Below are 15,034 nucleotides of genomic sequence, written 5' to 3'. Positions count from 1 at the left end.
GAGTTTTAATCAAAATGCTGTATTGTTGCGATTGTTCCCTAAGTAACAAGAATTGATTGCTTATGTAACAAGCAATTAATTACCGAAACCTTTCCAAAACCATGCAAAAAAGGTTGATTGTGTGCAGGCAAGCTTTTTTTGACATTAAACACAATGGCAGTTAAATGTCAAACACAGTTTTTGATATCCATCCAAGAAATGCTGACGCCCACATTACATGCCCTGACTGTTAGATATTTCACTTGTGTTGGGGTTAGGTTAGTGGTGGTACATCAATGTCACATGTTATTCGAGAAATCCATTTCATGAACAAAGTGGTACATGAACAATGAATAAAACAAGAGGGCCAAAATGGCCCTAAAATGCTCAAATGAGTGTTCACAGAAACCAAATGTTCAGGCCACAATTAAAATATTGTTGGTTTGCCCTTTACCGACCCTAAATTTTACAGGTGGGTAGGTAGGTAGGAAAATTATTTTATTTTATTTGAGAAATTATATTTTTAATACACTAATAGTCTATGAATATTTAAAACACTTTTATTAAAGAACTGTTGCAGTGTACGAAGCCCTATGTAGCTTAACATTATCTTGTTTGCTGTTTCTTGCATATATTAATATCAAATGCATGCTTGTGTGTTATTACATCAAATATTTGTTCATTATATGATTTTAATTGCTCAAATGCATTTGTAATTATTTAACAGCCAGACAGCTTTTATTTTCAGGGTTTTTTTTGGCCCGATTTTATAGCCAAAATTCGGCTATGTTCCCAATCCCAAAAAGTATACTTTTTTCCCAAAATGTGGCAAAAAATTCCTCAAAATTTTTTTTTTTTTTTTTTTTTTTTTTTAGAAAGAAGTCTTATCTGTATTTTATCTCAATTTTAATTCAATTACATCTACAAAGTATTATATGATTTTCTTTTAATTTGAATGATTATAAAGAGTTAAATCAAATTTAGCATTTCCATAATCAGTGGACTTTTCGTGTGGAAAAAAAGGCTAATTAATTCATTTTTCCAATTTCATGAAAATGCCGATAAAATTCCCAATTCCAAAGCCATGGGCTATCTTCCCAAAAAGTGGGAAAAAAACCCTGATTTTTAACTTAAACCTTTCCCTTAAATTGGGCTTAATTAGCATGCAACAAGCATTGAAGGAGTGTAGAAAGACAGCCCAAAGCCTTTAATGGAAAAATTCAGACGTGGCGAAAGACCATCACATTTTACAGGCCAGACTTGCCTACCAGGAGAAACAATTCACAGGCCTGTTGAAGTTTTTACAGGCCTCAATTTTAAGTGTTTGACCGGTTAGTGCATAGTCTCAGCATGGAAAAGTAAATTCATAAAAGGGCAAACTGAACATTATTATAAAGCATTATTTCTTCTTGAATGCTCTGAGCTTTTATGAGTACATACGTACAGCTCAGAGGGTCAATAGCTGGGAGTTGTATTATTGCAACTAACATAAGCATGAAAACTTGATTTTGGGAAATAAATTAAGGGTGTTAGTTTCAGTTTGTGGATATACTAACGCTTTAAACATAAATACTTGAGTGTTGTCGATGTATTTAGCTAAGAGACATTAATAAATTAAATAAGTTTACCTTTACATATCCATTTCACTAACATGCCCTAGGTTGGCGCTAAGGAAAAACAATTAGTAGCCAAATTTCAGCACTACGATGACGACCCACATTATAACCTTAATTGCTCAATGAATGACATAATCATTATCATGGATCTATAGGTATCAATAATGACTGTATTAAATTTTAAATGAAGTCACATTTAAATAAATTATTTGTTCCGTGAAATCAAATAATTTCATTTTTTTTAAAAATTTTCATTTATATTTATTTTCATGCACTGGCATAAAAGGTATACAATGTTAGAACTTTGAGATATGCCCCGGTCTTTGATTGGGTGGGTCTTGCGTAACTCCTATTCGCCCCCCCCCCCCCCCTTCTCCCAATAATTTTTGCCGTAGTCTGGTGCTTCTTGATTCTTGAAAAATACATTTACTGCAATGTATTCTTGAATTGACATATTTTTCCATAGTTGCAATATATAATTTATTCAAACGAACCGGTAAATGTGTAAGTCTTAAATACTGCATGTACTGAGCGGCTAGGCTATATTTAGTTACACATCGTCTGTTTTTAAAAAAGCATGCTTTGCATGCGTAGAACTTGGCAATGCAGACGACAGCAATAATTTCGCGCTCTTTCTTATAACACGGGTTCTACATGGCATACCGGAATTAATGCATAGTGAATAGTTATTATCACGTCGCTGTAGAAAAACGGTGTAAATCAGTTCTACAAATAGACATGATAAAATATACATGCACTGGATTTAATTTGTTACCGCATCAAATCATTAACGGGTTTTGTTTTTCACAACTTACTCGCCGTAAGTAAATTTACACTGCTCACCAATTGCAATTAACTTCTCATAATTAATGATTGTTTACAGTACGGTAAATAGGTGTGATGATGATGCCCGAAACCGCCTTTAATGTACTGCTTTCTTTACCGGTTTTATATCACGTATTAATGCTACAATTGTGATTCATTGTTAATAAAGCTGCGATAAACGTTTACTCTGTGACCGACGTCAATCAAAAATAATAATCGCTATATAACTCCGCCTCCATAAACATTCTCGTAACCGATTGGACGTTAAATATCACAGTTTGACGTCTGGAAAGTTACCCGAAAATTTCCCGTGATGCATCTGTCAGCATACATGACTGTGTTATGTGGCTTGAATATACGATAAGGGCATCCGGTTATCTCTTATCAGTGGACTATCTATTACCACCTGGAGCTTTTATTGCGATTACATGTGGAAATCGGTACCGAGTTCTCTTTAAAAGTAGGGAATATTATATACTTATAGAGAAATATCAGGGTTTTTTGCAATCGCCATTTTCATTCATATTTTAAACTTTAATCGCCAGCTGAAAGATTCAATCGCCTTTGGCGATTTTGGCGATCGGAAACGCTAACATAGATGCCATTACAGTAAACTGTTCAGTGTGGCAAACATAATAAAGCAGAATATGCACATGAATCTGATTAAACACAGATCCACTTGCATATAAATCAAATCATGTTTGTCTTTTATTTTGCATTTTCGACAAAAAAAATCCTGTAACTGTTAGATGTATTTTTCTTTGCGAGTAGACTGCATTCCAATTTTCAAACACTTCATCACTTGTTCTGTGACAATTAGTTCATACATTTGCAAAAAAAAGAGAGTTTTATTTGTATCTAAAACCTATGCTCCATCGTAGAATGACACGCTCTTTTCATTAATCGATACTAATTATATGATGTCCGTCGTAAATTCGATAGTTATTTGTTCTCGCTGAGCATCGTTATTTCTTTTAATTGTCCGCCATCTTGGATCACGTTAACAACATGTGTACAACGAACGTAAAGTCGTATATGTCCGACTACTTTCGCGAACCAATGGTTAAGTATGATGTCGTTCGGCCATTTTCACGGAACACCGCCGATCGCGATGCTGGTTATAGACGCTTGCATTACTGTCTATTCTGGGGCGTATGAAATTCCAACCATCGGAGCGACCTAGATCGGTCAGGGGCGATAATAATAGACAGGGATATAAATAGGCGCATGAATAAATATTGCTTTCGGCTCTTTTATCATCGTCGAAAAAAACGAAAATAAAAAAAATATGTTTTCAGAAATCGCAATAAATTTTTTTGGGTCGGGGGGTACAAAGTGGGTCGGTCGGTAAAGGGCAAACAAACTCAATTTTAATTTAGGCCTTGAGACTTGACTTGTTCAACAAGTGTTTGACCCAACTTGACCTAGATTTTAACATGGCTTTCATATTTGCAAGATAAACATGCATTCAAGAATGAGTAATAAATGTTGCCTCTAAAGTTGTAACAAGCTATTTTTAAGATATGACCAGGTAAGCTAGTTTAAAGACGCACCCAATCCAGATTATAAGCTAGATATTGTCAAGCCAATCCAGATTATAAGCTAGATATTGTCAAGCCAATCCAGATTATAAGCTAGATATTGTCAAGATAAACAAACTAACCAAGTTTCATCAAGCTTTAAAAAATGTTGCCCATAGTGAGGTTGATGCTTGACCATGTAAGCTTGGCCCTGATCTGGTATGAATTCTTATGCATATGCATTAAACCCTGTTATCCAAGAGTGAGTCTCATTTGTAAACTTACCTATATTTGTCTGTGCTGGCAAAGCAAATCACAATTTCTAGCTGCTCCTTGTAACATCAAGTCCACTGCAATGATAATGTGAAACCATGTTGTATGCATTGCATTATAAAGTCCTTATAAAGTCTGTAAAAAATGTTTAACTTAAGAGACAAAACAATTTTTACAATAATTCTTATCAGGTAAGTGAATCTATATCAATTAATGCTGCTTTTCATAAAGAACAAGTAATCATGCTGCTTCATAAGAATAGATTAAAGTAAGGATATGCCAAACTTCAAAATATGCATATGCAAAACACTTTGACATAATTCTTATCAAGTAAGTCAATCTTAATCAGTTAATGCTGCTTTATGAGAAAGGATTAAAACAAGGAAATGTCAAATTTAAAATTTGGACTTTGCGGCAAGATTACCACTTTCCAACACTGAAAATGGCATTTAGTACATAGACCAAATGAAAAAACTTTCATTTACATTTGTACGACTTTCTATAAGTTTTCTAAAACATTTTAAGCACATCAAAATAAATATTCTGAGTTAACATTTGTCTTTTAGGCTCCAGTCAAAATATGTAACTGAGTGTCAATAAATGGGACCAGAAATCATATTAGCTGCTCATGCAAAAATAGGTTTTATGCCATTTGCAACCTTTGTATTTTCAGACCAGCCTGTACTGGTCAAGAGCTACCCTGCCAGTGCTTTTTTCCTTCAAAACTCGGTCCGGTATTCAGTCCCATTCCCGATGGAAACAGTATATATTTTTTCCAAATAGGACCTTAAAATTCCCAGTTGAAGGTTTCCAGATAATAATTTTTTATCACAACATTGTGTTAATCGTTGAACTTTAGTAAATATAATACCGAAAAAAAAATCTAAATTTTGAAGCATTTTTTAGCAAAACAACAACAACAACACTAATTACTTATTTTTATTCAGAACGCCCTGAATTTTCCCAATCCAAAGCAACCAAGCCCCGTTCCAAAAAATGGTGCAAAAACCACTGCCTGCTGTTTTGAAGTCACCCATAGTTTAGTGGTCTTATTGGCAGTCATCAAGACTACTCATCAGGGTATATCTGGAGCTTGGCTGTTAGATAATGTCCTAAGGCCCATTTTGGCAAGAAAAAGATCATATAGTTAATGATCTTGAACTGTTCCTGGCCAAAATAAAGCCTATACAGCAGGCTTGGCGAAAGTGGAAAAAAGCTGCCGGTCATCCGGACAGGCATTTCAGAAAATGTGCCGGTCCGGACAAAATTGAGCCGGATCGAAAAAAAACAACTAGAAAATTCAAAGATGGCAGCGATCACATCTTGATCGTTTTATTCAACCGTCCCTTAAACCGATTTTAATCGCTTAGAGGTTAAACGACACCGGCAGCTAATTGGTGTTAATATGTTGTGTAATGTCAATAAAGGTGCGAAAAATTCGCGTGTCAGTGTTTATTACATGCACAATGTATTCCCTATCAGTGGTTCGGTGCGCTAATTTCAATAACGTAAGTGCAAGCCGAATAATTATCAAATTATAATTATTCAAAACGATTAAAACATTATTGCATGTACTTTGATGAAATTGCAGTTTGAAGCAGACCGGCTGTTAAATATACTGCGCACAGTATAAAACAAGTTTCCTGACATTTAATTATCATTTTAGTATAAAGGCATTACTTTTTCAGAACGTGTACGAGAAATTAATTAAATAATCAAGATGATTCATTTACATGCTAACGCAGTGTAATTGTTAACAGAGATTCATTTTCATTTTTGCCTGGTATCAGAAAGTCCCCGGGAAGCACGATTTTTACATGACACTGTGTATGATGCAATATAACAGTTCTTTGTACATGTAACGTATTGCATTCAATCTAAATTTAAATTCGCTCGTCCAATGAAAGCTCTGCCTCATAATGCACTGTTCTCTTTACACTTCTGAAAAATGGCGTTCGCAAATGGTTGTGTTATCACTAGAACATTGTTTATACTTAATAAACAACCTTTTTAAAAGCCATGCTTCATAAAGAATTTATATATTTTATGATATTTAAATGTCCTTATCTACTCGAAAAATATGTCAAAGCTATCAAGATCTTTTTTGTTAGAAGGCAGTTGCCGATTTTTCGACTGAGTTTGAAGTAGGTGTTGTGTAACCAATTGGATTTGCTAATTGTACGTAACAAACCTTTTGCAAACATCAAAACAATGAGCGATTTCATTTTCATGATGTAGTAAGGGGTTTGCTCTTCGAATTTTCAACTTTGAAAAAAAAAGATTTGTTTGTAGTCATTTCACATTTTGCCGGTCGCCAGGACCGGCATTCTTGTTAATCCTGCCGGACCAAATGAAAATCTGCCGGTCAGGACCGGCGGACCGGCAATTTCGCCAAGCCTGATACAGCAAATCCATCCAAACAACCTGTTAACATTTATCCCTATGCAACATCAGCATAACAGTAATGATAGCAGCCATATACTTTGGAAAATACTATCTAGTACAGACAAATTCCGTTACAGAATCTATTTTCAACCACTGAAGCAATAACACTTACATGATAGCAAAACATATAAGCACAGCATCAATCCTTTATCAAAATCACAAAACACACACACAGCTTCATATTTTATTAGATATGGTTTTACAATATTTTAGGCAGATAAAATTCAGTCATGATAGCAACACCTACTCACCAAATGTGCATTTAACATAGGGGAATCAAAGCGCTGAAGGCACTGAAGTTGTTCGCTATTGCATAATTTAAGACACAACTCATTTTTCATGGTCAAAAGATACATAATGAGACCATAACACATTGAGTGACTTTAAAGCGAACAACATCGCCTCTGACCAGACTGCGTAAATGCACATGTTGGGTTCAAGATACGCTGGCCAAAATGCATAAGACCCATTTTCGCATAACATGCCTGTGAAAGTGAGACTTTAATGTGTAGAATGAAAACTGTGTGTAAATCAAATATTAACATACCATATATTTTGACATTGAAGAAATATACTCATAATAAGGCATGAAAGGACACATAATGTTGTGCACTCCCGTAGTATAATTTTTATCTACTAACACTGATATGTGGTTTGACAATGATAACACAAATTTCATGCGGTGAATATGCATCTTACAAGTGAGAAAACCCACAATAGTTAAACTTTTGTTTTCAATTTAATTATTAAGAAACGTAAATTGCAAACTTTATTTCAAAGTCGGCATTTACGCCAACTACCTTTCTAAAAGATAATACTTGGGTCAGGGCACATGAAAGATTGGTCAGGGCTCAATGTTTTTTTTGGATGAAATATTCTGCGTTATTCGGCCCCCTTCCCCCATCTCTAGAGTATATATTTTTCCCCCAAATATTTGAAAAATTTCCCTCTTGGAAGTGTTATTCAATTTTAATCAATACCTCATTTAAATATGTCTTTCGTTACGAATTTATTTACTACAATTTTCCTGAACTGCCGCATCCGCTTGTTTACTTTCTTTTTGCCTTTACTCCTTCACCACAAACCGTACGTAGTTCACTATCACGACTTTCACTTTACGACATCTACCGCAAACAGTACGTATTCCACCATGTCGCACAACAGCAAAAGCTATCGGAAACAAGAGGGCCATGGTGGCCCTGTATCGCTCCACTGTTCTTTTATGTGAAAAAAGCGTGCAATGCGCATGGATTGAAATGTACTCAAGCATGTGACTTTCTCTTTCTATCCCTCGTCCCACTGGGCGCTTAAAATTGAAAGGGTGAGCATTTTTTATGTATGGAAAACGTTACTACGGTGTTAACTAAACAGACACAAAAGTCTGGGTATTGTCGCACAGGTCCTTTGCTTATAACGTAGGTACATTTATCTCTTCAAAAGATATTGTCCTTCTTTCTATTTCACATATTTTAAGATGCTGAAGGTCAAATCTACGCATGTTCTACAAGATTAATGAAAGTTCCTTCATTCAATCATGAATCTTTTTCCAAAATTCCAAAGTGTTTGTAGGTTTCAAAGTTTCTGTTACTTATATAGTTCATGACAAATGCAAAATACCTAATGACATAGATCACCTGAACTTAACTTCATTCTTGAGGCATTAGTGAGTGTAGCAGGATTGTTAACATGGTGAAGAAATTGTTTATTGTACAAAGAAGATATTTGCCTGAGGAAACATAAAGTTACGAGTTTTTCAGGTTCATGAGGTGTCGAAAGGCAGAAGGAATGATAACTTTGTAGAGGTTGTTTGTTAAACAAAGTAAATGTTTATGAGACAAAAAATTGAATTATAATTCATCAAGATGTTGCGATCATGGCAACACTACTTGCATATGGCATGAGGTTTAAAGAGATATCATGACACACAATGAGCTTGTCCTAACTTTCCTTTACTTTTTCCATCTGACATTGGTTACCTGTCGTGTTTGTTTTTGAAAAATACTAGGATTGCCATATATTGAAATAAGGTACCTGACCTATTCTCTGATAGGTTGCTAGTAATAGACTTAGCGGCAGCCATGTTATAAACAAGGGGATTGTTGACAGCATTGGTAGAATAAACTTTCAATTGATACATCTTTTTTAAGTTGGATTCTCCTTACTTTTTTGCTACTGAATATTAAAATCACTTAATTTCAATGTAACAATTTGTTGTTAAGTTTATCTTGAACAAATATTTTTTGCTATCTGTTTATAAATCATAAAATTATGTCATTCAAATTTTTTTGTTGATAAATAGGGCCTATAATAAAACAAGAATTTTGAGAATGTTATCATAAAAGAACAATACTAACCATTTGGTGAAAACAAACAAAACAATACAAATTTTTGTATAAAATGTTAAATACAATCAAGGTTAATGGACTCAATATAAACAAACACACTTGAGTGTTCTTCTTGTGTTAATGATGTATTAAAGGGGCCTTTTCACAGATTTTGGCATTTTTTTAACTTATTCATTAAATGCTTTATGTCGATAAATGTAAAAATTGGATCGTAAAAGCTCCAGTAAAAAATCAAGAATAAAATTTAAAAAAGGAAAAGAACATTGCCCGGACCAGGTTTCGAACCAGTGACCCCTGGAGTCCTGCCAGAGTCCTGAAGTAAAAACGCTTTAGCCTACTGAGCTATTCCGCCGAGTACACAATGTGACGTATTTTATACCTTATATAAGCAATCTTCGTAGTTTCACAAAATTTAACGACAAAAACAGAACTCTCCAAATTATTCAATCGTTTCGCGTTGCAACGCTTTATAATTTTTAGGTTTCAAAATCGTCAAAAGATGCATATAATGGCTATATTAGACCATGGTAAATGTTCAGTATTACTGTTTCCTCGCAAATATCATAACAAAAACGAAAATTTGCGAATCTGAAACAACTTTTTTCAATTTTGTCAATTTACCAAAGCGTGAAAAGATCCCTTTAAACTGAGTTAAATTAAGGCCACAATTAAAATATTGTTGGTTTGCCCTTTACCGACCCTAAATTTTACAGGTGGGTAGGTAGGTAGGAAAATTATTTTATTTTATTTGAGAAATTATATTTTTAATACACTAATAGTCTATGAATATTTAAAACACTTTTATTAAAGAACTGTTGCAGTGTACGAAGCCCTATGTAGCTTAACATTATCTTGTTTGCTGTTTCTTGCATATATTAATATCAAATGCATGCTTGTGTGTTATTACATCAAATATTTGTTCATTATATGATTTTAATTGCTCAAATGCATTTGTAATTATTTAACAGCCAGACAGCTTTTATTTTTAACTTAAACCTTTCCCTTAAATTGGGCTTAATTAGCATGCAACAAGCATTGAAGGAGTGTAGAAAGACAGCTTAAAGCCTTTAATGGAAAAATTCAGACGTGGCGAAAGACCATCACATTTTACAGGCCAGACTTGCCTACCAGGAGAAACAATTCACAGGCCTGTTGAAGTTTTTACAGGCCTCAATTTTAAGTGTTTGACCGGTTAGTGCATAGTCTCAGCATGGAAAAGTAAATTCATAAAAGGGCAAACTGAACATTATTATAAAGCATTATTTCTTCTTGAATGCTCTGAGCTTTTTTGAGTACATACGTACAGCTCAGAGGGTCAATAGCTGGGAGTTGTATTATTGCAACTAACATAAGCATGAAAACTTGATTTGGGGAAATAAATTAAGGGTGTTAGTTTCAGTTTGTGGATATACTAACGCTTTAAACATATATACTTGAGTGTTGTCGATGTATTTAGCTAAGAGACATTAATAAATTAAATAAGTTTACCTTTACATATCCATTTCACTAACATGCCATTACAGTGATTTCCAGTCGTTACACCCCCTGGACGTTACACCCCTAGTCATTACACCCTCTAAGCCTGGACATTACACCCACCAAGATGTAAACATAATTGATTAGGTTACTAAGGTGTGATCACACCTACCATGGGGCACACTTCACTTGATTAATGATGTTTCTGCTTTAATGTGTGTCTAATGGGGGTCTGTCCAAGTGTATCTTATTGTTTGTTTGTCTGTCTTATTGATGTGCAGTGTTAATAAGGAAATAACAATTTTTTGGTGTGAAAAACATTGTTCTTTGATCTTTTCAAATAATTTGTTAATTATCAAAGTGTAATAATAACACCTAAAATTAAAGGAGTTTGTTCACACCATTATTATTAAAATTCATTTGAAGATGTTGTTTGATTTTATGAATTCTAAAGAATATTGCATCTTTATGTCGTGGCAAAAGAATATCAAAACATCAAAGGTAACAAAGTTAATAAGACAAATACTCAATGCAAATTGTTTTTACTCATTGTCCCCATATATACCAGAACAATTTTAGAGAATATCATACTATAGGTATACATTGTTTCTCTGTCGAAATGCCCCCAAAACAAATATTTTGGTGTATTGATTCAAATTGTAAAAAAAAGCGTGTTAATAGTTCTGATTTTGCTGTTTCATGTGATAACTGTGGATTATGGCAGCATATTAGATTTTCTTCTTCCTATTATAAACATTGTAGATCTATATAATTTGAGCTCCATGACATCATGCGATTTTTGACCTTAGGGCATTTTCCGTTGTTATCAAATGGTCTTGTAACTGATAAATAATTTAAAACACCAACTTGGTTTAAGCTTATTAGCTGCGCCATTCTTGACCAATTTATTTTTGTAAATACTCATTTATAAACTTTAACCTACACAATTATATAACTTATATAATTATTAGTCTCTATAAAAACATATCCATTAATTATTAATAATTAGAAACTATTTGTTACATATTAAACAACTACATCATGTGGAAAGTTTGGAATCCTAATAATACTTTCTTATTTTTACATAAATGAAATTCAATTTAATGGTCTTATGGACAATACTGGGTATAACTTGGTATCTGTGTTTTATCTGTTTATATAACTTATATAATAGTTATTAGTCTCTATAAAAACATATCCATTAATTATTAATAATTAGAAACTATTTGTTACATTTTAATCAACTACATCATGTGGAAAGTTTGGAATCCTAATAATACTTTCTTATTTTTACATAAATGAAATTCAATTTAATGGTCTTATGGACAATACTGGGTATAACTTGGTATCTGTGTTTTATCTGTTTATATAACGTATATATTTATTAGTCTCTATAAAAACATATCCATTAGTTATTAATAATTAGAAACTATTCGTTACATTTTAATCAACTACATCATGTGGAAAGTTTGGAATCCTAATAATACTTTCTTATTTTTACATAAATGAAATTCAATTTAATGGTCTTATGGACAATACTGGGTATAACTTGGTATCTGTGTTTTATCTGTTTATATAACTTATATAATTATTAGTCTCTATAAAAACATACCATTAATTATTAATAATTAGAAACTATTTGTTACATATTAACCAACTACATCATGTGGAAAGTTTGGAATACTAATAATACTTTCTTATTTTTACATAAATGAAATTCAATTTAATGGTCTTATGATTTACATTTTATTAACAAAAATATAATTTTTCTAAAAATATGATATGATATGTAACAGAATGGTATTTATGCAGGAAAAGGGAAATGGGTAGAGACATGGGGGATTATACATGTAATATATATTTTTGTTATCATTCAAATAATTAAGTTGATCTTATGTTGCATTAAGACTCATGCCCCAATTTAGTGTTTTAAATCATTGACACAGTTTTGTGTCATCATTTATGAAACACAGTTTGTAAAACTAACAGTTACACTGGGCCACTTAGATAAAGATTGGACCTATTTGGGCCACATTAGGGCCATACAAAGACCCTCTAACTGTTTATTAGGGGCCATAAAAGATACACAGACTAGTGCCAATTAGGGCCCTCCCATAAACTGTGAAAACATGTTTTGATTGCTACAGTAAGTGACAGATTCCTGTTACTTGTGTTTCATTATAAAAAAGTATTTCTTCAATGATCTTTCATTATCAATTCTGACTTTAAAGTTTAATGATATTGTAATTAATGAACTTTGAAGTCTGCAGTAAAATTTTATATATCATACAGTGACAATATGTTACTTCTATTTCAATATCTAACAAACTCACTGAAACCAACATATATAGGATATTTTTACTTTATTAATACTTGCTTTAAATTAATAGCAAGTTACCTCCTTTTGTTTGAGTGATATGAAATAGCCTAAGGGCAGATTTGCTTCATTGTCAATATCAGAGACGGCTCTAGGAGAAGTGCCCCCCTGGAGAACTGCCCCCCAAAGATTTTTCACTGGGCGGAGAACTGCCCCCTCACTGTTTTTGTATAGGGCGGAGAACTGCCCCCCTGCTGATTAATAAGGGGCGGAGAACTGCCCCCCTGTCAGAATTGATGACCCGGAGAAGTGCCCCCTAATTAAAGAAATAGCGGTGATATATAAAGCGAGTATTATAATGACAATAACGCCAGTAACTTTCTTGCTATTATGTTTGATATTATGTATGGAAATTGAGTGAAATTTCAAAAGTAATATAAAGTTGTACAAGTAATAAAAGTTTTAAAACGGCATAAAATACCTACCTCGGCATGGACGTCGTCACGTCGCCAACTTTATAATCACGTGATTTTCGTCAATGTGAACAAAGAAAAACAAATAACTTTTTGCTAATAAAAAGTTTTCGCGGCTGAATTATTTGATATTTTCCCCGTAATAAAAACAAACAATTAGCATGCAATTTAATCCATCCTTATGCCAGCTGAAAACAATAATTTATTTGTTTGTTTTCGCCAATTACGGATTTGGACGGTTCAATATAATAAACCCGTATGCGGCTTTATTTAAAGCTAACAAGTTCTTAACAATTAAGGTCGGTCCGGTCTACCAATTAAAAGATTAAAAGATCGCGGTACTTATCGTTAACGGTAACAAGTTCTCTGCCTGCCTTATTAGCTGCTAATTAAAGCAACTGTTACCGATTTTGTTTGTTTGGCATGTCGACATGATCTGCTCAAAATGCAAACTGCGGACGACTCGACGGTCTGGCGATGCTACCGACGGATAAGGTGCTAGAAGACATGAATTAACTAAACAACATAAATAAATTGCTTATAAATTCAACTTCACTTCATTTTTTTCTTCAAGTCAGCTAAATTATTGCCTTTGCCTTGCCTATCAATTTACTTTTTTATGTCATTTAACTTTTTTTCCATGGGTCAATACTATCTTTATAATGTAAATTAATTCCGATGTAACTTTTCCTCCATAAGTACCGAGTTGCACGTCTATATTTAGTTGCAACACATTGCCAGTATTAACACGCACGCGTTTCCTGTGTGGATCTCGACTCTGTTTCGCGCTCTTATTAAAAGACGACTTTTACAAGGCATTCATGTATAGTGAGTGGTGCAGATGCGTACCAAGGGCCTTAAACAGTATTATCACATACCTCTAGACAATTTGTGTTATTCAGTTCGATAAATGGTAATATACTTGTACTGAAATTAAATTGTTACCGGATAAAATGTGTACGGCGATAACGTAAAATTACCCGTAAGTATTGTTTTCACTACGTAACTAATAACTAATATGACACCGGGGGGCAGTTCTCCGCCCCTACAGATTTGATGGGGGGGCAGATATCCGCCTACTAAATTCTGACAGGGGGGCAGTTCTCCGCCCCTACCGATTTGATGGGGGGGCACCTCTCCGCCACCTTTAAAATAAGGGGGCAGTTCTCCGGGGGGCAGTTCTCCGGGGGGGGCACTTCTCCGGATACCATCAGAGACATAACACTGCATGCATCTTATGCACTGCTAATCAAATAGATATATCTATAGATAAGTGAAATACTATGGTTACTACAATAGAAATAAAACTTAAGTAACAGATGTGATACACTGAGATAAAGATATTGCCTTAGTCCTTATGTATTTGAGGCCGTTTCCATAATTATTTATTTTATTTATCTTTATTTTTATTTCTTCAAGTTTTTTCTGTCTGTATATTCTTGAAAAAAAGTATTTATTATTTAGATGCATATTGTTACAGTCATTCTGGTGAAATAAAAATTAATGTTTTAAATGATGGCTGCTCAATTAAATAATTTGAGCAACCATTAATCTCATCAGTGTCATCTTACATGACAAATCCAATTAGTGGTTCATAAGTTGATTACACCTTTCTAATCTAATCAATATCTTGGTGGGTGTAATGTCCAGGCTTAGAGGGTGTAAAGACCAGGGGTGTAACGTCCAGGGGGTGTAATGACTGGACACCATTACAGTAAACTGTTCAGTGTGGCAAACATAATAAAGCAGAATATGCACATGAATC

General features: G+C 33.7%; 1 protein-coding gene and 1 long non-coding RNA gene across 5 annotated transcripts in view; one reads left to right on the top strand and one right to left on the bottom strand.

Moving 5' to 3' along the window:
* Positions 1–15,034, bottom strand: part of LOC127876424 (semaphorin-2A-like) — a 169,280-nt gene that overhangs the window by 100,147 nt on the left and 54,099 nt on the right. For all 4 annotated transcript variants that reach the window (XM_052421699.1, XM_052421702.1, XM_052421701.1 and 1 more), the window contains exon 3: positions 4,226–4,290. The gene's annotated coding sequence lies outside the window, so the exon portion shown is untranslated. The remainder of the gene's footprint in view (positions 1–4,225; positions 4,291–15,034) is intronic.
* LOC127876433 (uncharacterized) overlaps positions 1–15,034 on the top strand; it is a 114,052-nt gene that overhangs the window by 94,780 nt on the left and 4,238 nt on the right. The window lies entirely within an intron of this gene.

Source organism: Dreissena polymorpha, chromosome 4, assembly GCF_020536995.1.
Source record: "Dreissena polymorpha isolate Duluth1 chromosome 4, UMN_Dpol_1.0, whole genome shotgun sequence".
Classification (NCBI taxonomy): Eukaryota; Metazoa; Mollusca; class Bivalvia; order Myida; family Dreissenidae; genus Dreissena; species Dreissena polymorpha.
The sequence above is the reverse complement of the archived record's forward strand: the minus strand, read 5'-3'. Positions and strand labels throughout refer to the sequence as shown.